The 26,403-nt window shown below is 46.1% G+C and overlaps 1 protein-coding gene across 3 annotated transcripts in view; it reads right to left on the reverse strand.

Moving 5' to 3' along the window:
* Positions 1-26,403, reverse strand: part of LOC129696263 (sodium/potassium-transporting ATPase subunit beta-1-interacting protein 3) — a 415,153-nt gene that overhangs the window by 351,641 nt on the left and 37,109 nt on the right. The gene's annotated exons all lie outside the window — the stretch shown is intronic.

Here is a 26,403-nt window from a genome sequence, read left to right on the forward strand (position 1 = left end):
TTATGAGCAACAGCTGATCTAGAACATGCAATATCCACCAGGTCCCATCAAACAATGCAAAAAGCAAATGCACTTCTGAAAGGAAGTTTGGATTCACTAAAGATCAACCTTGCATTTTTTCTTCTCCATTTAATTGGCTGGAAAGAGGGATGCCCCTTGGCTGGAAAGATTGGCTTGGGATTTCTCCAGGATCTCTGGCTTCCTCCCGCACTCCAAAGATGAACAGGTTTGTAGGCTAATTGGCTTGATATAATCGTGTAGGAGTGTTAGTGTACTGGGATTGGTGGTCAGCGCGGACCTGGTGGGCCAAAGGGCCTATTTCCGCACTGTATCTCTAAACTAAACTAAGTCAGAACAGTTTGTAAACTTCTTCCCTTTGTGTCAAGCTTACCATCTTGCCATTGGTCATTCAAACCAATCACCAGCTCTGTAAACACCCTCCTTCACCAACAATCACAGGTCCTGAACATTACTCTGAAGATACAGCCCTCAAGACTCCAGAATGAAAGACTATCCAGAGATCACAATGGTTGTTTGGCTGACAGAACAAGAATTTTGATAACATATTCACTCGTGAAACTCAAACACCTTGCATTTGAACCCCCGACGTCTGTATCTCTATCCTACTCAGGAGAGTGCCTTCCTTCTGCCAGGGTGTTCCTGAGGCTGTCCCCAAAAGGATGTCTACCATCGATCTTGCTCCTACATACATGTAGATGTTTCACCCAGTGCAGGTTCTTCTAATTGGTAATCTTTGAGCCCCATGGCAATGTCAGTGTCTGCAATTCTCTCAGCGAAGGCTACACTCCACGTAATCAGGAGAGGTATAAAGCAGGAATATCATTCAGAATTTTAATCAAAGGAAATCAAAACCTTTTACTCATTTATATTCCAATTGTGTTGACAGAATTCCATGCAATAAATTTAATCAAAGTGTTTCTTTACATCCTGATTATGGATGCAGTTAATTAGTATGCCTCTTGGCAGAATGAGAGAAAGGAAAAGTCTAAACGATGGGTCAGTAGAGAGTATCAAGCTCAAATGAATAATGCATTAACTGCATCCTGCAGAGATTGCTGTGCAGTTATGCACCCAGACCAAAGAATTTCTTGCATTTGGGAATGTGAATTTGTCTGTAAAAATGCAGTCACTATATATGAGAAATCTTTTCCTTCCATTTGTTTATGCTTCACTCTGTGGAGAAAGTATCCAACAGATTTACTTAAATCCATTGTTATTTACACAGGTCAGAGCAGTTATGCCTCAGCACTAATTTGAATTGGAAAGCTTGGCTGAATCGATGAGACTGCAGACACAGGGGAAAGCAGAGTAATCAAATCTGATGGTCTTTAATTCTAAAAGTCTCATGTAAAAACTCTTAAGGAGTGACCCTCAAGACTTGCGAATGAAAGAACATCCATGGGCCACCAGAATGCAATTATCGCAGGTGCTGGCAGTAGCAATGTAGACAAGAAATCTATCTACAGACCATGACCCAACTTCAGGACAGACACGCAGATAAGAAAAGAAGATATTTACCGATAATATCCATGACCCTGCACTAGACATGCAGAGGTTTTATTCCTTTGCATCTTAGCTTGAAAATGTTTTAATGTAAATCATTTCTCCCGCATCCTGTTTCTCATTGCCATTAAGGCAGAGGTAGTGAATTAGTGCAAATTGCAGATGTGTGGAGTATAGAGGGGTCATGTTGTTCTTGTGCATAAATCACAGAGGTAGCAGGCAGGTACAGCAAGTAGTTGGTTGAGGCGGCGCGACTGACGTTTGCAGCAGCCTCTGCAATCCGTCTGCCATTTTTTAATTTTTGTCCCGTTGAGTATATAGTTTGTAGTGGTTTATATATTGTTTTTAACTGTGTATATGTGGGGGGACCGAGGGGGGGGGGGAGACTTTTAAATCTCTTATATGTATGGGGGACCTGACCTTTTCACTGTCGGGTCTCCGTTGTCATTTGGGCCTAGCACCGTGGAGCAGCCTCCAACCGGAACGACCTGGGGGCTCCAGTTGCAGAGCCTGCGGACTTACCATTGTGGAGCTGGCCGGCTTCGGAGCCTGGAGAGCTGTGGTGGCGCGCGGCTGCGACCCGACTCCGGAGCTTCGGAGGCTCCAGCCGCAGGCCCGGTGGATGGTAACATCGGGAGCTCGCGGGTCCCTAGTGGGAGACCGCTTTTCGGAGCTCCCGCAACGGCAACTTCTCCCGCCCGAATTGCGGGGTTGAAAATAACCCGGAGCAGGGCCTTACATCGCCCGGCGTGGCTTTAACGGCCGCGGGACTTGCCATCGCCCGCCAGGAGCTTTGACATCGGGAGAAGAATGAAGAGCAGGGGAGAGACAAGACTTTGCCTTCCATCACAGTGAGGAGGAGATTCACTGTGATGGATGTTTGTGTAAATTGTGTTGGTGTGTGTCTTGGTTCTTTTCTTGTTGTATGACTGCAGAAACCAAATTTATTTTGAACTTCATTTGAGGTTCAAATGACAATAAACAGTATTGTAATTTAAATTATTGTAATTGTAAATTGTAAAATTGGTTAGGAAATCAAATGACATATTTATCTTGAAAATCAAAATTGCTACAGATGTGGAAATCTGAAATAAAAACAAGATGACAGAAAATCTCAGGTAGCATTTTTGTAAAGTAAAATAGGTAACATTTCAGAATGAAGATTCATCATCAGAACTGAAAAAAAAATCTGCAGATAGCACTAAATTGGCCGACTCCTAAATACCTTAGCAGACCAATTGGCTGGAGTATTGAAGGATATCTTCGGTGCCTTGCTCCTGTCTTCTGAGGTTCCCAGGAGCCGATCTTACCAAGGGTGCCAAAGAAGAGCACGGTGATCCTCATAAATCTTCTATGCACTCTTTCTGGCTTAATAATATCTTTCCCATAGCAGGATGACCAAAACTGAACACACTACTCCAAGTGCAGCCTCACTAACGTCCTGACAATGGTAACATAACATGGTGACCGCACCCCCCCTTTTTCCCCCCTTAAGAAATCGGATTTTTTTAATTTATTTTTTTTTAATCGGAAAAAAAAATCAACGTTTCCACTTTGGAAACGGCCAGTTCTCGGTTCTCCCGTCGCTGGGCAAATGTGGCTGAAACTGAACCCAACAGCTGTAACCCCAACAACAGCCCGTTCCCCTCGCCTCCCCCCGCCACCGGGGACCAAGCCATCTTCCCCCCACACCAGACCCCTGCTGGGAGCATGCCACCCCCACAGGGCCCACGCAACCCCCGCAAGGTTCATGCCACCCACGCTGGGCCCACGCCACCATCGCTGCCCCCGCTGGGCCCATGCCACCCCCGCTGGGCCCATGCCACCCCCGTTGGGCCCACGCCACCCCCGCTGGGTTCATGCCACCCCCGCTGGCCTTCGCTGGCCCCCGCTAGGCCCACGCCACCCCTGCTGGGCCCACGCTACCACTGCTGGGTCCACGCCACCCCCGCTGGGCCCACGCCACCCCCGCTGGCCCACGCCACCCCGCTGGGCCCACGCCACCCCCGCTGACCCCGCTGGGCCACCCCCCCACGCCCGCTGGGCCCACGCTGACCCTCGCTGGGCCCACGCCACCCCCCCCACCCACCCCACCTTCATCCCCCCCCCCTCCCCCCCCCGCACGTGACCCTCATCCCCCTCCCCGCCCGCTGGGGCCCCCGCTGGGCGGGAGGAGAGAGCCCCGCAAGGCTCATCCCCCCTCGGGGCTCCCCCTCGCCCCTCCCCGCAAGAACGGGGGCGAAGTGAGGGGGAGGGGAGAGAGAGAAAGGAGGGGCAGGGAGATGCAAAACGGGGGGCGAGTGAGGGGAGAGGGAGAGGGGGGATTATCTTGAGTGAGATTGCAAAATTAAGGTAGGTTTTAGAGCTATTATATTTTCTCCTCCATATGAATAATATTAAACAATATCAAATAATATCAAACAATTGGAACTGCTTTCGTTTCCTTGATAACATTACTAAAAAATATGAATTCCAAAGTTTGTGACATATAACACACATTTTAATGGGATCATTATATACAGATGTAACATATCAATTTCGAGATCAGGGGGGGGGCTGGGGTTGGGGGGCAAATATGCGTCAAGCCGATAGCCTAATCGTTAAAGAGTTAAAAGATAGCCTAATCGATAAAGAGCTGAGAAGAGGAATCAGAGCTGCCAAGGAAAGGTACTCTGAGAAGTTGAGGAGCAAGTTCTCAGCTAGTGACTCTTCTTCAGTTTGGAAGGGCATGCAAGAAATCACCAGCTATAAGAGGAAAGCCCCCCGCTCTTTGGACAATCGTCAGCTGACGAACGACCTGAATGAGTTTTACTGCAGGTTTGAAAATCAGAAACGTAACCCTGGTACCCCCTCCCCAACAAACACAGCCAGACCCCAGTCTGCAAAGAATGGACCCTGCACCCTCTCCTTCCCATTCACCACTTCACACCTACTTAAGGCAAGACTCCAGTACGAAAAGAATGGACCCTTTCCCACCCCAACCAACACGTCACACCCACTCACAGCCTGACCTCAGTCTGCAAAAGACTGGGCCCTTCTACACCCACTCCACTCCAATCACCACTTCACACCCAATTATTAGTTTTTAACTAGTCCCTGCCTGCTTCAAAGTCTCCACTATTGTCCCTGTACCCAAAAAGGTAAGGATTACTGGTCTTAATGACTACAGGCTTGTCGCACTGACCTCTGTAGTCATGAAGACCGTTGAAAGGCTTGTGCTGGCCAAGCTGAAAAATATCACAATCCCTCTGCTGGACCCTCTGCATTTTGCATATTGGGCCAATAGATCTGTGGATGACGCAGTCAATCTGGGCCTGCACTTCATCCTCCAGCACCTAGACCGCCAGGGAACCTATGCGAGGATTTTGTTTTAGTGATTTTAGCTCTGCATTCAACACCATTGTGCCAGAGCTACTACGCTCCAAACTTTCTGAGTTGACTGTGCCTGAACCCTTCTGTCGGTAGATCACCAGCTTTCTGACAGACAGGAAGCAGCATGTGAGGTGGGAAAGCATATCTCGGACCCGCAAACGCTCAGCATATAAACACCGCAAGATGCCTTCTCTCCCCTCTCCTCTACTCTCGTCACACCAATGACTGCACCTCCACAGACACCTCTGTCAAGATTCTCAAGTTTGCGAATGACACAACCCTGATTGGACTGATCCAGGATGGGGATCTCTGTACTCTTTTCCGTGTGACATCTTTCCTATAACATGGTGCCCAGAACTGAACACAATATTCTAAATGCGGTCTCACCAAAGTCTTATACAACTGCAACATGACCTCCCAACTTCTATACTCAATACTCTGACTGATGAAGGCCAAAGTGCCAAAATACCTTTTGACCACCTGATATACCTGCGACACGACCTTCAAGGAACCATGCAACCATCAACCATTCCTCTGCCCACCTGGCCTATCCAGATCCTGCTGCAACCTTTCACAACCATCTTCACTATCTGCAAAACCACTCACTTCTGTATCATCAGCAAACTTGCTAATCTTGCCCTGTGCTGTGACGTTTCACAGAGTGCTGGAGTAACTCAGCGGGCCAGGCTGAGTATGGAAGTTGGGAGGTCATGTTACAGTTGCATCAGAAGTTGGTGAGGCCGCAGTCAGAGTATTGTGTTCAGTTCTGGGCACCATGTTATAGGAAATATGTTATCAAACTGGAAAGAGTACGGTGAAGATTTATGAGGATGTTGCAAGGACTAGAGAGCCTGAGCTATAGGGAGAGGTTGAGTAGGCTGGGACTCTATTTCATGGAGCACAGGAGGATGAGGGATGATCTAATAGAGGTGTACAAAATCATGATTTGAATAGATATGTTTGAGTCTTTTGCCCAGAGTAACTGAATCGAGGAGGAGGGGACATAAGTTTAAGGGGAAGGGCAAAAGATTTAATAGGAATCTGTGGGGTATGTTTTTCACACAAAGGGTGGTAGGTGTATAGAAACATAGAAAATAGGTGCAGGAGTAGGCCATTCGGCCCTTCGAGCCTGCACCACCATTCAATATGATCCTGGCTGATCATCCAAGTCAGTATCCTGTACTTGCCTTCTCTCCATACCCCCTGATCCCTTTAGCCACAAGGGCCACATCTAACTCCCTCTTAAATATAGCCAACAAACTGGCCTCAACTACCTTCTGTGGAAGAGAATTCCAGAGATTCACCACTCTGGAACAAGCTGCCAGAGGAGGTAGTTGAGGCAGGGACTATCGCAACATTTAAGAAACAGTTAGACAGGTACATGGATATGACAGGTTCAGAGGGATATGGATCAAACGCGGGTAGGTGGAACGTGCAGACGTGCAGATGGGACATGCTGAGCCAAAGGGCCTGTTTCCACCAAGACTATCTTTCCCTCTCAAACCCATTCTCCTGCCTTCTCCCCATTACCTCTGACACCCGTATCAATCAAGAATCTATCAATCTCCTCCTGAAAAATGTCCATTGACTTGACCTCCACAGCTGTCTGTGGCAATGAATTCCACAGTTCACCACCCTCTGACTTAAGAAATTCCTGCTCATCTCCTTCCTAAAGGAATGTCTTTTAATTCTGAGGCTGTGGCCACTGGTTTTAGACTCTCCCACTAGTGGAAACATCCTCTCCAAATCCCCTCCATCCAGGTTTTTACCAGGCTGGAACAGACGGCAACAGCTTCATACCGTGTCCCAAAGCTTGTGTCCTGTCCTGCATCACCCAAGGCAGCAGAGACGTTATAGGAGAGGGCAAGCACCGTAACAAAGTAACTCGCGATGGTTTGGGTAACATTCAGGAATGTCTCTGCATGCCACATCATTAATATTACTGAAGAACGGTCTTGACCCGAAATATAATCTATACCTTTTCTCCAGAGATGCTGCCAGACCCACTGAGTTACTCCAGCACTCTGTGACATGTGACATGCCACCTATCCATGTTCTCCACATATGCTGCCTGACTTGCTGAGTTACTCCAGCACTCTGTGAAACGTCGCCTATTCATATTCTCCGCAGATGCTGCCTGACCCACTGAGTTACTCCAGCACTTTGTGTCTATTTTCCCTTAACCCATCTGCCCAAGCCCACTCTCCCCCCACCTTTCCTATGTTCCTTTCCACCCATAAACCTCTCTCTGCCTTTACATTTCACTCCTCTTTCAAATCTGCTCTACCTATCGACATGCATTTTTCTTTGGCACTTTTTAGTCATAGAATGATGCAGTGTGGAAACAGGCCCTTCAGCCCAACTTGCCCACAACGACTGACATGTCCCATCTAAACTAGTCCCACTCACACGCATTTGGCCCATCATATCATATATATATATATATGGATTCATTTACATATGCCTTTGCAGGAGCCCAGCCCATGGTGAACGTTCCATCGACTGCAAGGTGATTTGGATAGGCTGGGTGAGTGGGCAAATGTTTGGCAGATGCAGTATAATGTGGATAAATGTGATGTTATCCATTTTGGTGGCAAAAACGGGAAAGCAGACTATTATCTAAATGGTGGCCAATTGGGAAAGGGGGAGATGCAGCGAGACCTGGGTGTCATGGTACACCAGTCATTGAAGGTAGGCATGCAGGTGCAGCAGCTAGTAAAGAAAGCGAATGGTATGTTAGCTTTCATTGCAAAAGGATTTGAGTATAGGAGCAGGAGGTTCTACTGCAGTTGTACAGGGTCTTGGTGAGACCACACCTGGAGTATTGCGTACAGTTTTGGTCTCCAAATCTGAGGAAGGACATTATTGCCATAGAGGGAGTGCAGAGACGGTTCACCAGACTGATTCCTGGGATGTCAGGACTGTCTTATGAAGAAAGACTGGATAGACTTGGTTTTATACTCTCTAGAATTTAAGAGACTGAGAGGGGATCTTATAGAAACTTACAAAATTCTTAAGGGGTTGGACAGGCTAGATGCAGGAAGATTGTTCCCGATGTTGGGGAAGTCCAGGACAAGGGGTCACAGCTTAAGGATAAGGGGGACATCCTTTATGACCGAGATGAGAAAAACATTTTTCACACAGAGAGTGGTGAATCTCTGGAATTCCATGCCACAGAAGTTGAGGCCAGTTCATTGGCTATATTTAAGAGGGAGTTAGATGTGGCCCTTGTGGCTAAAGGGATCAGGGGGTATGGAGAGAAGGCAGGTACAGGATACTGAGTTGGATGATCATCCTTGATCATATTGAATGGTGGTGCAGGCTCGAAGGGCCGAATGGCCTACTCCTGCACTTAATTTCTATTTTCCCTCTCCTCACCCCTCTCCCTCTCCTCACCCCTCTCCCTCACCCTTCTCCCTCTCTCCCTCACCCCTCTTCCCTCTCTACCCCACCCCCCCCTCCCTCTCTCCACCCGCCCCCTTCCCGCTACCCCTACCCCTCTCCTCCTCTCTCGCACTCCCCACTCTTTCCCGTCTCTCCTCCTCCCCTCCCTCCCCATCCCACCCTCCCCCACATCTCTCTCTCCCCATCCCCCTCCCCCGCTCTCCTTTCCCCTCCCAAATCTGTCATGTTTCCTCCTCCTCCTCTCCCCTCACTCCCCTCTTCTCACCCACCCCCCCCCCCCCCCCCCCCCCCCCCTCCCCCCACCTGTGAGTTTGGGCGTGGTTAATTTGAGTGTGATGCCGCAGCCCCTACTCCCCCTCCCCCCCCTGCCCCCGCAAACGCTGTTGGGGAAACAGACCCAACGGGTCTGCACTTGGTCTAGTATATATATAAAACTCAAATCAGTCCGCCTGCCGTCCGATTGCCGCCCGGCTGCATTTCTTCCTTTGATTAATTGCCACGCCCAATCCAGATGCTCAATCTCCGAGATATTTTCCATTTCGGTAGAGATTTCGCTTTTCTTTCTAAGTATCCGCTCCTCATTTCATTTCGTCGTGTTGAAGTACATGTTTTTAATCAAATCCTTCTCCCCCCCCACCCGCCCCCAAGTATTTCAAAAATAAACAGGCTTCTCCATTTACATGTCAGCTTCCAACACACTTCGAAACAAAGTTGCAAGAGAGGAACACTGAACTTTTCACTGCTGCAGCAGGCAGGGGAGGGCTGCAATCTTACATTTGGGAACGGGCTCAGTTCCAATGGAGGAGACGGGTGCATGGTGGAATATTGGGTTGGGGGATCACACCATTGGGGGAGCAGACCCAACGGGTCTGCACTTTGTCTAGTATATATATAAAACTCAAATCAGTCCGCCTCCCGCCGTACGGCGTCCGCCGCGTGTTTCTTCCTTTGACGCTCCGCAACTCCGAAACCGGACGCAGGATCGCCGACGTTTTTTCCATTTCGGTAGAGATTTCGCTTTTCTTTCTAAGTAGCTGCTCCTCGTTACATTTCGTCGTGTTTAAGTACACTTTTTTAATCAAATCCTACACCCCCCCCCCCCCCACCACCTCGATATTACAAAAAGAAACTGGATTCTCACCCACACAAGCAGCTCCCTGTGAACGTTCCATCGTGTGATGTCACAATGCCCGATGCTCAAATACATTGTTGCCATAGAGAACGCTCAGCGATTATTCAAATTCTTCACTAACTGTCATTTCTGATTTGCTTGTGAAGTGAAAAGTCCTGAATTGCATTTGTCTGATGCAGGAAGATTGTTCCAGATGTTGGGGAAGTCCAGGACACGCGGGACACAGTTTAAGGATAAAGGGGAAATCCTTTAGTACTGAGATGAGGGAAACATTTTTCACACAGATAGTGGTGAGTCTCTGGAACTCTCTGCCACAGAAGGTAGTTGAGGCCAGTTCATTGGCTATATTTAAGAGGGAGTTAGATGTGGCCCTTGTGGCTAAAGGGATCAGGGGGTATGGAGAGGGGGGGAGCTGTGAGGAGGATGCTAGGAGACTGCAAGGTGACTTGGATAGGCTGGGTGAGTGGGCAAATGTTTGGCAGATGCAGTATAATGTGGATAAATGTGATGTTATCCATTTTGGTGACAAAAACGGGAAAGCAGACTATTATCTAAATGGTGGCCGATTGGGAAAGGGGGAGATGCAGCGAGACCTGGGTGTCATGGTACACCAGTCATTGAAAGTAGGCATGCAGGTGCAGTAGGCAGTAAAGAAAGCGAAGGGTATGTTAGCTTTCATTGCAAAAGGATTTGAGTATAGGAGCAGGGAGGTTCTACTGCAGTTGTACAGGGTCTTGGTGAGACCACACCTGGAGTATTGCGTACAGTTTTGGTCTCCAAATCTGAGGAAGGACATTATTGCCATAGAGGGAGTGCAGAGACGGTTCACCAGACTGATCCCTGGGATGTCAAGACTGTCTTATGAAGAAAGACTGGATAGACTTGGTTTATACTCTCTAGAATTTAGGAGACTGAGAGGGGATCTTATAGAAACTTACAAAATTCTTAAGGGGTTGGACAGGCTAGATGCAGGAAGATTGTTCCCGATGTTGGGGAAGTCCAGGACAAGGGGTCACAGCTTAAGGATAAGGGGGAAATCTTTTGTGACCGAGATGAGAAGAACTTTTTTCACACAGAGAATGGTGAATCTCTGGAACTCTCTGCCACAGAGGGTAGTCGAGGCCAGTTCATTGGCTATATTTAAGAGGGAGTTAGATGTGGCCCTTGTGGCTAAGGGGATCAGAGGGTATGGAGAGAAGGCAGGTACGGGATACTGAGTTGGATGATCAGCCATGATCATATTGAATGGCGGTGCAGGCTCGAAGGGCCGAATGGCCTACTACTGCACCTAATTTCTATGTTTCTATGTTTCTATCAGCCGTGATCATATTGAATGGAGAATGGTGCAGGCTCGAAGGGCCGAATGGCCTACTACTGCACTTAATTTCTATGTTTCTATGTGTCCCTCTCCTCACCCCTCTCCCTCTGCCACCCATCTCTCTCCCCCACCCCCCTTCCCTCTCTACCACCACCTCCACCCTCTCTACCACCACCCCCTTCCCCCTACCCCTCTGTCCCTCTTCTACCACTCCCGCTACCCCTCTACCCCTCCCCTCCCTCCCCACTCTTCCACTTCTCTCCCACTCTCTCCTCCCCCACTCCTCACCCCTCTCCCCATCCCTCTCTCCCCCACCCCCTTCCCTCTCTACCCCACCCCCCTACCTTCTCTCCCCCCACACCCTTCCCCTATCCCTCTGTCCCTCTTCCATCACTCCCGCTACCCCCTCTCCTCCTCCCTCCCCACTCTTTCCCCTCTTTCCCCCCCCACCCCCCTCTCCCCATCCCCCTCCCCCAAAGCTCTCTCCCCATCCCTCACCCCCTACCCCGCTCTCCTTTCCCTCCCAAATCTATCCCGTTTCCTCCTCCTCCCTCCCCTCTTCTCACCCCCCCCCCCCCCGCAAACGCCGTTGGGGAAACAGACCATAGAGGGAGTACAGAGAAGGTTCAACAGACTGATTCCTGGGATGTCAGGACTTTCAAATGAAGAAAGACTGGATAGACTTGGCTTGTACTCGCTAGATTTTAGAAGATTGAGGGGGGATCTTATAGAAACTTACAAAATTCTTAAGGGGTTGGACAGGCTAGATGCAGGAAGATTGTTCCAGATGTTGGGGAAGTCCAGAACAGGGGGTCACAGTTTAAGGATAAGGGGGAAATCCTTTATGACCGAGATGAGAAAAACATTTTTCACACAGAGAGTGGTGAATCTCTGGAATTCTCTGCCACAGAAGGTAGTTGAGGCAAGTTCATTGGCTATATTTAAGAGGGAGTTAGATGTGGCCCTTGTGGCTAAAGGGATCAGGGTGTATGGAGAGAAGGCAGGTACAGGATACTGAGTTGGATGATCATCCTTGATCATATTGAATGGTGGTGCAGGCTCGAAGGGCCGAATGGCCTACTACTGCACTTAATTTTTATGTTTCCCTCTCTTCACCCCTCTCCCTACCCCTCTCCCTCTCTCCTACACCCCCCTTCCCTCTCTACTCCACCCCCTTCCCTCTCTCCACCCGCCCCCTTCCCCCTACCCCTCTCCTCCTCCCTCACCACACTCTTCCCGTCTCTCCCTCCATCCCCTCCCCCCTCCCTCCCCCCCCCCCCACATCTCTCTCCCCATCCCCCCTCTCTCTCACCCCCTACCCCGCTCTCCTTTCCCTCCCAAATCTGTCATGTGTTCCTCCTCCTCCTCTGCCCTCCCTCCCCTCTTCTCACCAACCCCCCCCCCCCCCCCCCCCTGCCCCCCCCCCCCTGTGAGTTTGGGGGGTGGTTAATTTCCCCCCCCCCCCCCCCCCCCCCCCCCCCCCCACCCTCCCCCCCCCCCCCCCCCCCGCAAACGCTGTTGGGGAAACAGACCCAACGGGTCTAGTATACTTTAAAAACTCTGGCCCCATCCGACCGCCTGCAGTACGGATCCCTTCCTGCCTTTCGATTCGTGCCCGATACTCGCAGATGTCCAATCGGAATGGCCGATGCTTGCAGATGTCCAATCGGAATGGATTCATTTGCATGTACGGCTGCCGGCTGCATTTCTTCCTTTCATTCATTGCCACGCCCAATCCAGACGCTCAGTCTCCGAGATATTTTCCATTTCGGTAGAGATTTCGCTTTTCTTTCTAAGTATCCGCTTCTCATTTCATTTCGTTGTGTTGAAGTACATGTTTTTTAATCAAATCCTTCTCCCCCCCCCCCCCCCCCCCCCCCCCCCCCCCCCCCCCCCAAGTATTTCAAAAATAAACAGGCTTCTCCATTTACATGTCAGCTTCCAACACACTTCGAAACAAAGTTGCAAGAGAGGAACACTGAACTTTTCACTGCTGCAGCAGGCAGGGGAGGGCTGCAATCTTACATTTGGGAACGGGCTCAGTTCCAATGGAGGAGACGGGTGCATGGTGGAATATTGGGTTGGGGGATCACACCATTGGGGGAGCAGACCCAACGGGTCTGCACTTGGTCTAGTATCCATCTAAATCTGTCCTATCCATGTACGTGCCCAAATGTCTCTTAAACATTAGGATAGTCCCAGCCTTAACTACCTCCTCTGGCAGCTCGTTCCATACACCCAGCACCCTTTGTGTGAAAAAGCAACCTCTCAGGTGCCTGTTAATTTCTGAAATATTGGTCATAAAATTGGTGCAAAAATGCTCCAAAATTAGGCTCAGAATGCATCTGAGAATATCTAAAACCCCTGAGCTTCCAGGGCCCGCTTAAGGGTCCTGGACCCTGGCATCGTGGGACTTCACGCTTGTGATGTGCCCAGCGCAGCACGCACATTATTTCACATTACGTTTTTTGTAATCCTGTCATGCCACCCCCCTTTTTGAAAAGCTTCGTACGGGCCTGCATAACATCCAATCTCTACTCAATTCCAACATCGATAAAAGGCAGTGTGCCAATGGCCTTTTTCATTATCTCATCTACCTACGATGCCACTTTCAGGGAACTACGTACTTGTACTCCTCAATCCATGTGTTCTAAAACACTATCATTCCTGGAGTAAGTAGAGATGGGAACAAATTAAATACACACCAAAACTCATTTTTCAATTATGGGTTAATAACAGGAAAAAAACATACTTAAATTTTGGAAAAATGCTAATATACCAACATTTAAAATGTGGATCAGTAATATGCTGAACACAGCACTTTTGGAAGAAATGAGACTCCTCCTAATAGACAAACAAGACCTATTCTTAAGGAGTTGGGCCCCATTTATTGATTTCTTGGATTCATGTGGTGACATAGTATCATGAAAACCAACAGTTTCAGGTATGGGTGAAAGATGATTTAGAATATTAAAAACAAACATCTCACTGTGGTAATGGAATAATCTCCCTCCTGCTTTCCTTCTTCACTTATTCCTTTTCTTTCACTTTTTCCTTATTGGTTTTTCACCCACGCTCATTAATCTACTCCTCACAACCTCTTTTTCCTCTCTCCTTTCTCACTTCTCTCTTTAAAAAATAGGGAAGTTGTACAGAGACTGTAATATGTTAACATCGTTTTTGTACCAATGCATTGTACTCACTTCTAATAAATAAAAAAAATAAATAAATAAAACACTATCATTCCATATGAAGGTCATGGCCTGGTTTGACTTCACAAAATACAACATATCACATTTATCCGAATTGAACTCCATTCTCTGTTCCTCGGCCCACTTGCACAGTGGATCACCATTCCACTGCAATTCTTCATAATGCCCCTGTCCCACTTAGGAAACCTCAACGGAAACCTCTGGAGACTTTGCGCCCCACCCAAGGTTTCTGTGCGGTTCCCAGAGGTTTCTGTCAGTCTCCCTACCTGCTTCCACTACCTGCAACCTCCGGCAACCACCTGCAACCTCTGGGAACCGCACGGAAACCTTGGGTGGGGCACAAAGTCTCCAGAGGTTTCCGTTGAGGTTTCCTAAGTGGGACAGGGGCTTAACTATCATCACTGTCTATAAGCCACCTATTTTGGCACCATCTGGACCTGGTTCATCTTTGTCTATGACTCAGTAGTTTAAGTGCTCACCTAAAAATTCTTAAATACTGTCAGCAACTCTGCTTCCTCAAACTCTCATCAGTGTTTGGGTGTCAAAGGTCTTTAGAGAAAGAGCAGGTTGAAACAATGGGTTTCCCAGCACGGTTCTGCTTGTAGAACATGGGGAAGAGGTACGTGGGATACACATGTTTGAGCGACTACAATGATGAATGTTGAGGAGCAAAGGTCTTTGGTGGAAATAATGTTTAAGAAGGAACTGCAGATGCTGGAAAATCGAAGGTACACAAAAATGCTGGAGAAACTCAGCGGGTGCAGCAGCATCTATGGAGCGGAGGAGATAGGCAATGTTTTGGGCCGAAACACTTCTTCAGACCCGCTGGAAATAATGTTGCTGTAAAGTGAGTTCTAGGTCTAATTGGGAGACATGAGGTGTCTGAGAGTTAATGTTTGTCTTCTATGTGGGGAGTTTAAAAGGCCTGTCCCACTTAGGTGATTTTTTTAGGCGACTGTCAATAGTCATAGCAGGTCGCCACAAAAAAACGGCGACTGGACTCCCCCCACGACAATGTCTACAACAAGCTACAACAACCTACCACCTAGTCGACATCAAGCTATGACAACCAGCGACACATTAGGATGTCCAACTACGACAACCTACGACCACACAGGCGACAACCAAAGTCAACCTACATCCACCCGCAACAAGCTACGACCCTGTCGGTGACAACTGAAGACAATTCCGTCGCCGGTACCTGTCGCCGGTTGACATAGGTTGACGTAGGTAGTCGCCAATGGAAATCACCGAAGTCAGCACCGGCGACAACCTACGTCACCTGGCGACAACCTACGACAGCACCCACATCAGGAGAAGTGAAGCCACGGTCATTGGTGTCAACCCACTGTTGCCGAAAAATTTTGAACATGTTGAAAATCCAGCGGGCACCAGAAAGACACCACGATCCTTTGGGCGACTGAGGAGACTACTCACAACCATACAGGCGGCACCCCGATGACCACGTGGTGACAGCCTAGTTGCCTGTAGTCGCCTAGAAAATAGCCTAAGTGGGACAGGCCCTTAACTGATCAAAAGCACTGCCTGTGTCAGTAGATTTGAGAACAATGTTGGATTGGTCGTTAGTGCGCATAGTCCTGGAATTAGAGGGAGAGCTGTTGAACTAAATAATGCCCATTATCATTTCAGCAGTTAGTGATCAATGGATTTGGAGAGGGTAAGAGAGGAGAAAGGGGTTCAGCTGGATATGGAATTCTAGAAAAAAGAGAAAGGACCCACAATCTGTGGTGAACATTCCTAACCAAAGGGACGGGTGTGGGCAAAAGAAGAAGAATTCTACACAATGTCAGGGTTTAAATTAATTTAGGTGAGAATTTGGGTGAAGACGCTTTATATAGAATCACAAAGGGAAAGATGAGGAGGGATAATGACAATAAGGCAAGTGGAAAATAAGGAAAAATTAGGAGGCAAGATGGAAGTGAAGAAGAAATAAAAAAGGGGAGAAAGATTTAAGGGAACATTAAAATGTGGAATTCAATAGCTGGTTCTACCTGTTCCAATCCACTGCCCCTTCCTTTTATCTGTCCCACCCATTGTGCATTTCATGCACCAATTACCTTCCCAGCTTCTGCAACACCCTTCTCGGTACATGCGACAGCCAATCTCCCTTTCAACAAGGGTCAATAGAGAGGGAAATCTGACATGTACCACAGTTGGCCAACCCTCAGAGCCAATTTTGCTGTAAAAATTTGTGCTGCAAAACATTTAAAGAACAGGGGATGGCCATTAGTTCAAATAACCAGCTTTCCTTCCTTTGTGAAGGGTTTTGTGGCAATCATAGTTATACAAGAACTTGACATCACGTGCAATGGTTGGCAACATGTGTGACTGCAACAACTTGCATTTGGCCTTGTGCATCTTCATGTCATTCAATTTCTGTAAAGAACACAAAGCAAACGTCTAACAAAGCTTATGTTCAACTGCTAGTAATAACAGCAATAGAAACAAAAATGAGAAGAGATTCTGACCTAAGCACATCAAACTAACAAAGCAAGCAAAAGTGTTAACATCAACTGTAGATACAGAAAGCCTTGAGGCAGGATGAATTCAAATGATATAGTCACAGATATATACAGAAAGGAAACAGGCCCTTCAGCCCAACCTATCTATTCTAACCAAGTTGCTAACCAAGAGCTAGTCTAATTTGCCGGTATTTGGCTCATAGTCCCTTCTAAGATCTTTAGATCTTTGGTCTAGATGTTCAGCTGAATGTGTGTGAGAGGCAGAAAGAAATTACATTATTTAGCCTTACCCAATCTCTCCCACTTGATAGCTCAGATAGTCGAGTCCTGGCAAAGATTCGACTATCTGAGCTATAGGGAGAGATCGGGCAGGCTAAATAATATTTTCACTACACAACAGAAAGTAATACATTTTTTCTCACCATCCGTTTTCGTGGGGAACCTGAAGAAAGACAGGTCGGGTCACCTACATTGGCAATTCTGTAGATGTGGACGCCGCCATGAGACAAGCCGGTTACGGAAATGGCGCTGAAGATTACCCATCAGCTACTCCAGCTTTTTCGCAGAGTGGACCATCTTGCTCTGCTCTAGTATCTTTAGAGCTGCTGCCTCACAGCACCAGAGACCTGGGTTCAAAGGTCAGTTTATTGTCACGTACCAATTAAGGTACAATGAAACTCAAATTACCTTACAGCTATACTAAAAAAAAGTAACAAGCCACACAAATACATAAATGTTAACATAAACATCCACCACAGCAGATTCCCCACATTCCTCACTGTGATGGAAGGCAATAAAGTCCAATCGTCTTCCTCTTTATTCTCCTGCGGTCGGGGCAGTCAAATCATCCGCAGTCGGGGCGATCGAAGCTCCTGCAGCCGGCGGTCGAAGCTCTTGCACCGGGGGCGACAGAAGCTCCTGCTGTTGGAGCACCCGAGGTTGTCTCCAACCAGGGACCGCGATGTCCACAGACATAAAGTCCGCAGGTTCCCATGGTTGGAGCTCCCGAAGTCAGTCTCCAGAAAAGGTCACCAACTCCTTGATGTTAGGCCGCAGTGCGGACAGAGATACAAGAAAGGCGGGAGAGAGAAAACAGGGAATTATAGACCAGTTAGCCTGACGTCGGTGGTGGGGAAGATGCTGGAGTCAATTATAAAAGATGAGGTAGAAGTAACAGGATCGGTCCAAGTCAGCATGGATTTACGAAGTGGAAATCATACTTGACTAATCTTCTGGAATTTTTTGAGGATGGAACTAGGAAAATGGACAAGGGAAAGCCAGTGGATGTAGTGTACCTGGACTTTCAGAAAGCATTTGATAAGGTCCCACATAGGAGATTAGTGGGCAAAATTAGGGCACATGGTATTGGGGGTAGAGTGCAGACATGGATAGAGAAGTGGTTGGCAGACAGGAAACAAAGAGTAGGAATTAACGGGTCCTTTTCAGAATGGCAGGTAGTGGCTAGTGGGGTACCGCAAGGCTCGGTGCTCGGACCGCAGCTATTTACAATATACATCAATGATTTGGATGAAGGGATTGAAAGTAACATTTTCAAATTTGCAGATGACACAAAGCTGGGTGGCAGTGTGAACTGTGAGGAGGATGCTATGAGAATGCAGGGTGCCTTGGACAGGTTGGGGGAGTGGGCAGATGCATGGCTTGTACATCAGTCTATGAAAGTACATGTTTGCACATCAGTCTATGAAAGTAAGCATGCAGGTACAGCAGACAGTGATGAAAGCGAATGGCGTGATGGCCTTTATAACAAGAGGAATCTAATATAGGAGCAAAGAGGTCCTTCTGCAGTTGTACAGAGCACTAGTGTGACCACACCTGGAGTATTGTGTGCAGTTTTGGTCCCTTAATTTGAGGAAGAACATTCTTGCTATTGAGGGATTGCAGCGTAGGTTTACAAGGTTAATTCCCAGGATGGCGGGACTGTCATATACTGAGAGAATGGAACAACTGGGCTTGTACACTCTGGAGTTTTGAAAGGATGAAAGGGAATCTCGTTGAAACATATAAGATTGTTAAGGACTTGGGCACACTAGAGGCAGGAAACATGTTCCCAATGTTGGGGGAGTCCAGAACCAGGGGCCACAGTTTAAGAATAAGGAGTAAGCCATTTAGAACGGAGACGAGGAAACACTTTTTCTCACAGTGAGTGGTGAGTCTGTGGAATTCCCTGCCTCAGAAGATGGTGGAGGCAGGTTCTCTGGATGCTTTCAAGAGAGAGCTAGATAGGGTTCTTAAAAATAGCGGAGTCAGGGGATTATGGGGAGAAGGCAGGAACCGGGTACTGATTGGGGTTGATCAGCCATGATCACATTGAATGGGGGTGCTGGCTCGAAGGGCCGAATGGCCTACTCCTGCACCTACTGTCTATAATACAGAAAAAAATAATTGCATTCCTGTCAAGGTAAGGGATTAAAAAAAGCTTTCCCTAAACCTCCCCTCCCCTCCCAAGACACACATAAAACAAGATAAAGAACATTAAAACCGACAGACAGACAGGCAGTTGGCGAGGTAGCCATTGCTGGCGCCACCCGGAGGAAAACGTGCATTAGTTTAACACACCAAAATGCAACATTTTGCATTTGTCAGAGTTAAAATTGTAACTGCCATTGCATGGACCACTTTCCCAGTTGAAGTATTTTGTGAGGACTGTGCAGGCCACCCCTGCTCATTTTTGGACAGTGCGGTTACACACACACATTATGTCCCTCTGAGTGTGGTCAGGTTCTCACAATAATGCCTAAATGATGCTTCATTTAGCTCTCCAATACTCATGTTGAAAAGTCCATTTATTCCTTTCTTCAGACTCCTGCAATCATTCGGAGAAAAATGGACCGGTTTTATCAGATCAAAAAGCAATTTATTGAATTGATCTTTTTTGTATTACTTTGACATTCTGAAGTTTGATGTTAAAGCATTTTGTCAAGAAATTCTCTTTCCCCGTTCAGATAATTAACTACACGATAATGAGCACAAGAAATGCTGATAAAATGATCACAGGGGAACCAAGTTAGAATTGCAGTTAGAAAACCACTAAAATGTCCTTCAAGCAAGTGGCATATTATCAAATTGCCTTTTTTTAAATGCTTTCATCCAGTTATAGAGACACCACTGGACCACTGCCTTTCTGGTAAACTCCTACCATGACATCATAGAAACATAGAAAATATGGTGCAGGAGTAGGCCATTTGGCCCTTCGAGCCTGCACCGCCATTCAATATGATTATGGCTGATCATCCAACTCAGTATCCTGTACCTGCCTTCTCTCAATACCCCCTGATCACTTAGCCACAATGGCCACATCCAGCTCCCTGTTAAATATAGCCAATGAACTGGCCTCAACTACCTTCTGTGGCAGAGAGTTCCAGAGACTCACCACTCTCTGTGTGAACATCAGGGAGCATCTTCTGGACAATCATTGACTTAACTAGTTAGAACAGATTCTGCACTTAAAAGTCAACTCAAGTTCTCGTCAAACCGATTCCCCTTCCTTATCAGGGACAGCAACACTGAGGTGGGTGGGTGTATGGAATCTCAATGCATCCCTGTCGATTGCAACTGTAGGCAATGGGCCCAGAAGTCTGAAGAAGGGACCCAACCCAAATTATTGCCCATCTATTCCTTTACCTGATGATGCCCGACCTGTTGAGTTAATCAAGCATTTTGTGTTTTACTCACGTTTTCAGCATCTGCAAATTCCTTGTGCCTCCAGAAATGTTTATTGTTTTGAAACATCTAAAAATGGCATTGCATGGAGACCAATCCCAATTTTCTCAAGTTGCTATGGGAATGATTTGCATCTGCACGTGTCATGTGAGGCTATGTACAAGTGAGAGACAAGTTCCATTAATTTTCCACCGGTGTATGGTTGTTCAGTAGAAGCTGTTCTTGAATCTGGGGGCTGACAGTTTTCATACTCTTTTACCTTCTTCCCGATGACAAGAATGAAACATAGCATAGCCAGGGTACTGAGACTCCTTTGTGATGCTGCTCACTTTGAGACAACGGCTCCTATAGATGCTTTTGTTGGTGGGAAGGTCAGTACCCATGATAGTATTCGAAAGGCTGACCAAAACTGTACACTACAGACTAAATGCAGACTCACAAAACAACCCATCACTCACAAATTGTCTTGGACTAACCATAATGAAGTTATGGCTGAGAAAGCACATCAGTACCTCACTTCCTCAGAAGACTAAGAAAGTTTTGTCATGTCTTTGCCGACTCCGCCCAACTTCTTGAGGTGCACTCTAGAGGCATCCTTATGGGATGCATCACAGCTTGACAATAGCTCTGCCCGACCGTAAGAAATTGCAGAGCATTTTGTATGTAGCCAAGACCATCACACAAATCAGCATTATCCATATCTCCGCCTATACTCCATATATCCATATAGCCATATAACAATTACAGCACGGAAACAGGCCATCTCGGCCCTACAAGTCCGTGCCGAACATTTTCTTTCCCTTAGTTCCACCTGCCTTAGTCTCACGATGCCTCAGGTAAGCAGCCAACATTATCAAAGATCATTTGCACCTCACTCATTCCCTCTTCCCTCTCCTGTAATGCAGAAATTAAAGAAGCTTGAAAGCACGTATTTCCACATTCAGCAATACCATTTTCCCTTTTTTTTTTTTTTTTTTTTAAATCATAGACTACAAGAAACAGTCCTCCCATAAGGTGAAGTGTAGTCACAATCTCCCACCCTACCACAACACAGACCATGCTCTTTTTTTTAATCTGCACTTTCACTATAATTACAATAGACAATAGTCAATAGGTGCTGGAGTAGGCCATTCGGCCCTTCGAGCCAGCACCGCCATTAATGTGTTCATGGCTGATCATCCCCAATCAGTACCCCGTTCCTGCATTCTCCCCATATCCCCTGACTTCGTTATTTTTGAGAGTCCTATCTAGCTCTCTCTTGAAAGCATCCTCCACCGCCCTCTGAGGCAGAGAATTCCACAGACTCACCACTCTCTGTGAGAAAAAGTGTTCCCTCGTCTCAGTTCTAAATGGCTTATTCCTTATTCTTAAACTGTGGCCCCTGGTTCTGGACTCCCCCAACATCGGGAACACGTTTCCTGCCTCTAGAGTGTCCAAACCCTTAACAATCCTATATGTTGCAAAGAGATGCCCTCTCATCCTTCTAAACTCCAGAGTGTACAAGCCCAGCTGCTCCATTCTCTCAGCATATGACAGTCCCGCCATCCCGGGAATTAACTTTGTAAACCTATGCTGCACTCCCTCAATAGCAAGAATTTCCTTCCTCAAATTAGGGGACCTAAACTGCACACAATACTCCAGGTGTGGTCTCACTAGGGCTCTGTACAACTGCAGAAGGACCTCTTGGCTCCTATATTCGATTCCTCTTGTTATAAAGGCCAACATGCCATTCACTTTCTTCACTGCCTGCTGTACCTGCATGCTTATTTTCATAGACTGATGAACAAGGACCCCCAGATCCCATTGTCCTTCCCCTTTTCCCAACTTGACACCACTTAGATAGTAATCTGCCTTCCTGTTTTTGCTACACTATAACATTGTAACACTATATTCTGCACTCTGATATTTTTCTCTTTGCACTACCTTTTGTACTTGTATTTGGTTTCATTGTATTCATGTAAAAAATTAATGTGACCTTTGCGACAGAGACTGTCACTCCCGCATTGGTCTCTTCAGCCACAAGCGATGCTGCTCTAGCCGAGGTTTGGAGCAAGCAGCCAACAACTAGGATGCATCACCCATGGTCAGTCATGACCGAGGGGGGGCCTACTAAAAAATAAATGATTTGGCTTGATAGCACGCGCAGTTTTTGACTGCATCTCGGTACAAGTGATAATAATAAACCAATACCAAGTGCATAATCACACATTATTCCATGTTAAATTCTATCTGTCCTGTTCCTAATGCCATCATAAACTGGACCACTAAAGACATCCAGCAGTTTTGTCTACCTTCGATTTTTCCAGCATCTGCAGTTCTTTCTTAAACATTGACCATTCCTGGTATTTTTCCTGCCTTGGTTGAGAGTCCTATCTAGCTCTCTCTTGAAAGCATCCTCCATCCCCCACATGCAGGAGCTTTGGAAAGGCTCTTCTTGCAAATTTGTCCACTTCTCATTGACTTTTGCCAGGAGGTGCTATTGGTAAAGAGTGGGGAAGGAAATGTAGGGGGAAGAGAAGGGAAGAAAGCTGGGTGAAGGTGGCTGAGAATTTGAATCGCAGTGAAATTCAGAAACGAGTGCTGCTCTCTCCTACATTACTTGTTGAAAATTCCCAACTGCTATGGGTAGCCCATAAGTTTATCCACAGCCAATAAAAGTGCAACAGAACCTAAACCTTTCCAGACTGTTAAAACATCAAAAGGATCCTGTTAATTAGAAACCTATAATGAAGGCCAGCAATAACTTACAAGTGTCGCATGATACCATTGAAACATGGCAGGCGAGGTGCCAACTCACCAGTTAGTGCCATGCTGTGCCATGAGAGGTAGGCATACGTTTACATATGGGTTAACGTATGAGGAGTGTTTGAAGGATAAGCGGGGATCTTATTGAAACCCACTGTATAATGAAAGGCTAAGATAGAGTGGATGTGGAGAGGATGTTTCCACAAGTGGGAGAGTCTAGGATCAAAAGCCACATCCTCAGAATAAAACATTGTGCCATTGGAATGGAGGTGAGGAGCGATTTCTTTAATAATAATAATAATAACTTTATTTGTTAAGCACCTTAAAAACAACCAAAGCTGACCAAAGTGCTGTACAGAAAAAAGAAAACAAGCAAGACATCATAAAACAGGCAGAACAACAGAACATACAACTAACACGAGGCGCATAAATTACATACAAAAATCCAAACAATAAATTAAAAAACATAAAACACAAGTACAAACAACGCAGCAAAACCAAGCAAATAAAGTTAATAAACAATTCGACACCTCACTGGTCTACAAAGGCCATGGAGAATAGATATGTCTTCAGGAGTGATTTAAAAACAGCTAGAGAAGGGGCCTGTTTAACGTGCAGAGGCAATTCATTCCACAATCTCGGAGCCGACACAGCAAAGGCACGGTCCCCTCTGAGCTTCCGCTTAGTCTTTGGCTCAATTAGTTAGAGTGCAGTGAATCTGTGGAATTCATTGCCATAAATGACGGCGGAGGCCAAGTCAATTTGTATTTTAAAACCTATTTTAATAGGTTCTTAATTAGTAATGGGTACAAAGGTTACAGGGAGAAGGTTGGAGAAAAAGGGAGACAATAGATCAGCCATGATTGAATGGTGGAACTGATTCCATGGGCCAAATGGTCTAAATTGGCTCCAATGACAGTGTTATGAAACACCAATGCTTTCAAAAGGCATAAAATACAACCTGTACCCACACTGAAACAAAATTTTCTTCCGGGTATACAGTCCTATAATATGTACATTTTATTCAAACTGATGAGCATTACAGTGCTGGCTGGAAATGTTCAAGAACATCCTGTCCTGTAAATTGGGCCAATTAGTCCCCCAACAATATGCACTGCCATCTAAATGCACATGCCAACATATTTTTCTCTGCACAAAATTAGCTTGCCAGATATATTCCACACAATGCCTATTATTAAATGTCATGTACAAGTACAAGAACCTGGCCTTTTGAGTGCTCTGTGATTGTTGCACAAGCCAAGTACACCATTTGTCACATAGCATGTGCAAAAGCGATAATTCCATAATTTAAGGATGGATAATGTGAACTGGACCATTTAGTGGAAAAGCAAGCCTTTGAAGCTGAGCCCTACACTTAGATAAGAATTTTGCAATTCTATTATTCATGGGTGAAGAGATTTATAGCAGGAGAATATTCTTCACACTGAGCTGGGAGACAGCGAAATGTATTTCCAGGGTAGGTGAGTGAAATTGAAACTATGGCCCAGAATTTTTCCTCAGCAGCAAATCGACTGGGCTCACAGCTGACCTTGAAGGAAGCTTCCCACAACGCTCCAGCAATTTTGGCAGCATGGATTACTCCTTTCCTGGTCTTGGTAAGTGGCACTGGAGAACTGCTATCCAGCAGCAATGATATTATTAAGCTTATTAAGCTGGCTAGAAAATCTACACATTGAAAATATAGCAATGAATGGAACCAAGCAAGTAAAACTCACAAATTGTAATTAACATTTTAAGCAGTTTACAAACAAAAAAAATGGACCATATAATTAAGGTCAAAGTTAAAATATCATAGATATTCAAACTAGATAATTGTTTCATTTTGAAAATGTCATGAATTTTCCAGTATTTAAACAAGTGACTGATAATCCTCACATAAAGTAATTCCTTAGGTTCAGAAAGGTTATTAGGTGGTATTTATAACTTGGACAACCATTGATAATTAAATTGTACCTCAAGACAAAACAAAAGATTGTCTGTGTTTTTTAGTGCAATAATATTTTATAGTTTGCTGATTATACCGGAGTTATTTCCCTATGGAGAAAAACGGTAGCTTCAGAATCTCCCAGTTTAACTGCACACCTGGAGCAGTGTGTATTTTAAAACGTATTGTCCTGCTTGCTCTCCTATAACAGCAAGTACTGCACCTCATTTTATGCCTGCAACCCATGAACAGCTTAGATAGATGGTGGAAGAAAAAGATTAACATAAATGTGACCAAGATCATATCTGACATGAGCAATAACACCAACACTGCCTGGTTTGGCCAAAGGACCTCGTTATATCATAACATGTAGATACAGTATGTCAATCTTTGACTGCAATAACATTTTTCCTTTAACCCAGTTAGGAAACTGGTCAATAAGATTTAATCATCTCGGATTTAAAATATGCACAGCACACACAATTGGTCTTTCAAGTTGACCGCCTATCTGGATGAGGCTTACGGATCTAGAGGGTACAATTCGATCCTCCATCTGTGCTGAGCTAGCTTTTCTCACGAAGAATGGCAGTATTGATCCTCCAATAGGTAGGACTATCTGTGTGGATGTCAGGCGAGGACTGGAACTGGTGGGGGGGGGGGGGGGGGGTCTTGGGGATTAAAAGTGTTTTTTTACGCTCTTCACTTCTCCATACTGAGAAATGGAGAGGAGAGAAAAGTAACAAATAAAATTATGGTCAACTTTCAAATAAAGTTGATGTCACGATAACTTAATAGTCCAGATAACCAGAGTTATAAACTTCCAAAGTCTAGAAGTGTGTACATGTATAACTCAAGCCTTCACATAACTGTTGAACACCAGAAACAAGTTCAACCAAACAATCAGATTCCTTTAACATTACTTTGCAGGGGAGGGAGAGATCTTCAGTCTCTGGCAGCAATAAGTAGCCCAGTCAGACAATGAGAGATTAACTGGCTGGGTTGAAAACATAGAAAAATAGGTACAGGAGTAGGCCATTCGACCCTTCGAGCCAGAACCACCATTCAATATGATCTTGGCTGATCATCTAAAATCAGTTCCCATTTCCTGCTTTTCCCCCCATATCCCTTGATTCATTTAGCCCTAAAAGTTACATCTAACTCTAATGAAAACATCCAGTGAATTGGCCTCCTCTGTGGCGGAGAATTCCACAGATTCACAACTCTCTGGGTGAAAACCCGAGTGATAATTTGTAACTATTTTAGATCATAGGAAATGGAACAGTACAGCACAGGAATGGGCCCTTCAGCCCACAATTTCCATGCTGAACATGATGCCAAATTAAACCAATCTCCTCTGCCTGCATGCGATCCATATCCCTAAATTACCTGCATATCCCCGTGCCTATCCAAAAGATTTAAATGCCACAATCATATCTGCTTCCACCACCACCCCTGGCAGTGCGCTCAGGCACCAACCACTATGTAAAAAAGTGCATCTCCTTTAAACTTTGCCCCCTCATCTAAAAGCTATACTTTCCAGTTTACACCCTGGAAAAAAGGTTCCAATCGTCTATCCTTTCTATGCC

Source organism: Leucoraja erinacea, chromosome 4 (genome assembly GCF_028641065.1).
Source record: "Leucoraja erinacea ecotype New England chromosome 4, Leri_hhj_1, whole genome shotgun sequence".
Classification (NCBI taxonomy): Eukaryota; Metazoa; Chordata; class Chondrichthyes; order Rajiformes; family Rajidae; genus Leucoraja; species Leucoraja erinaceus.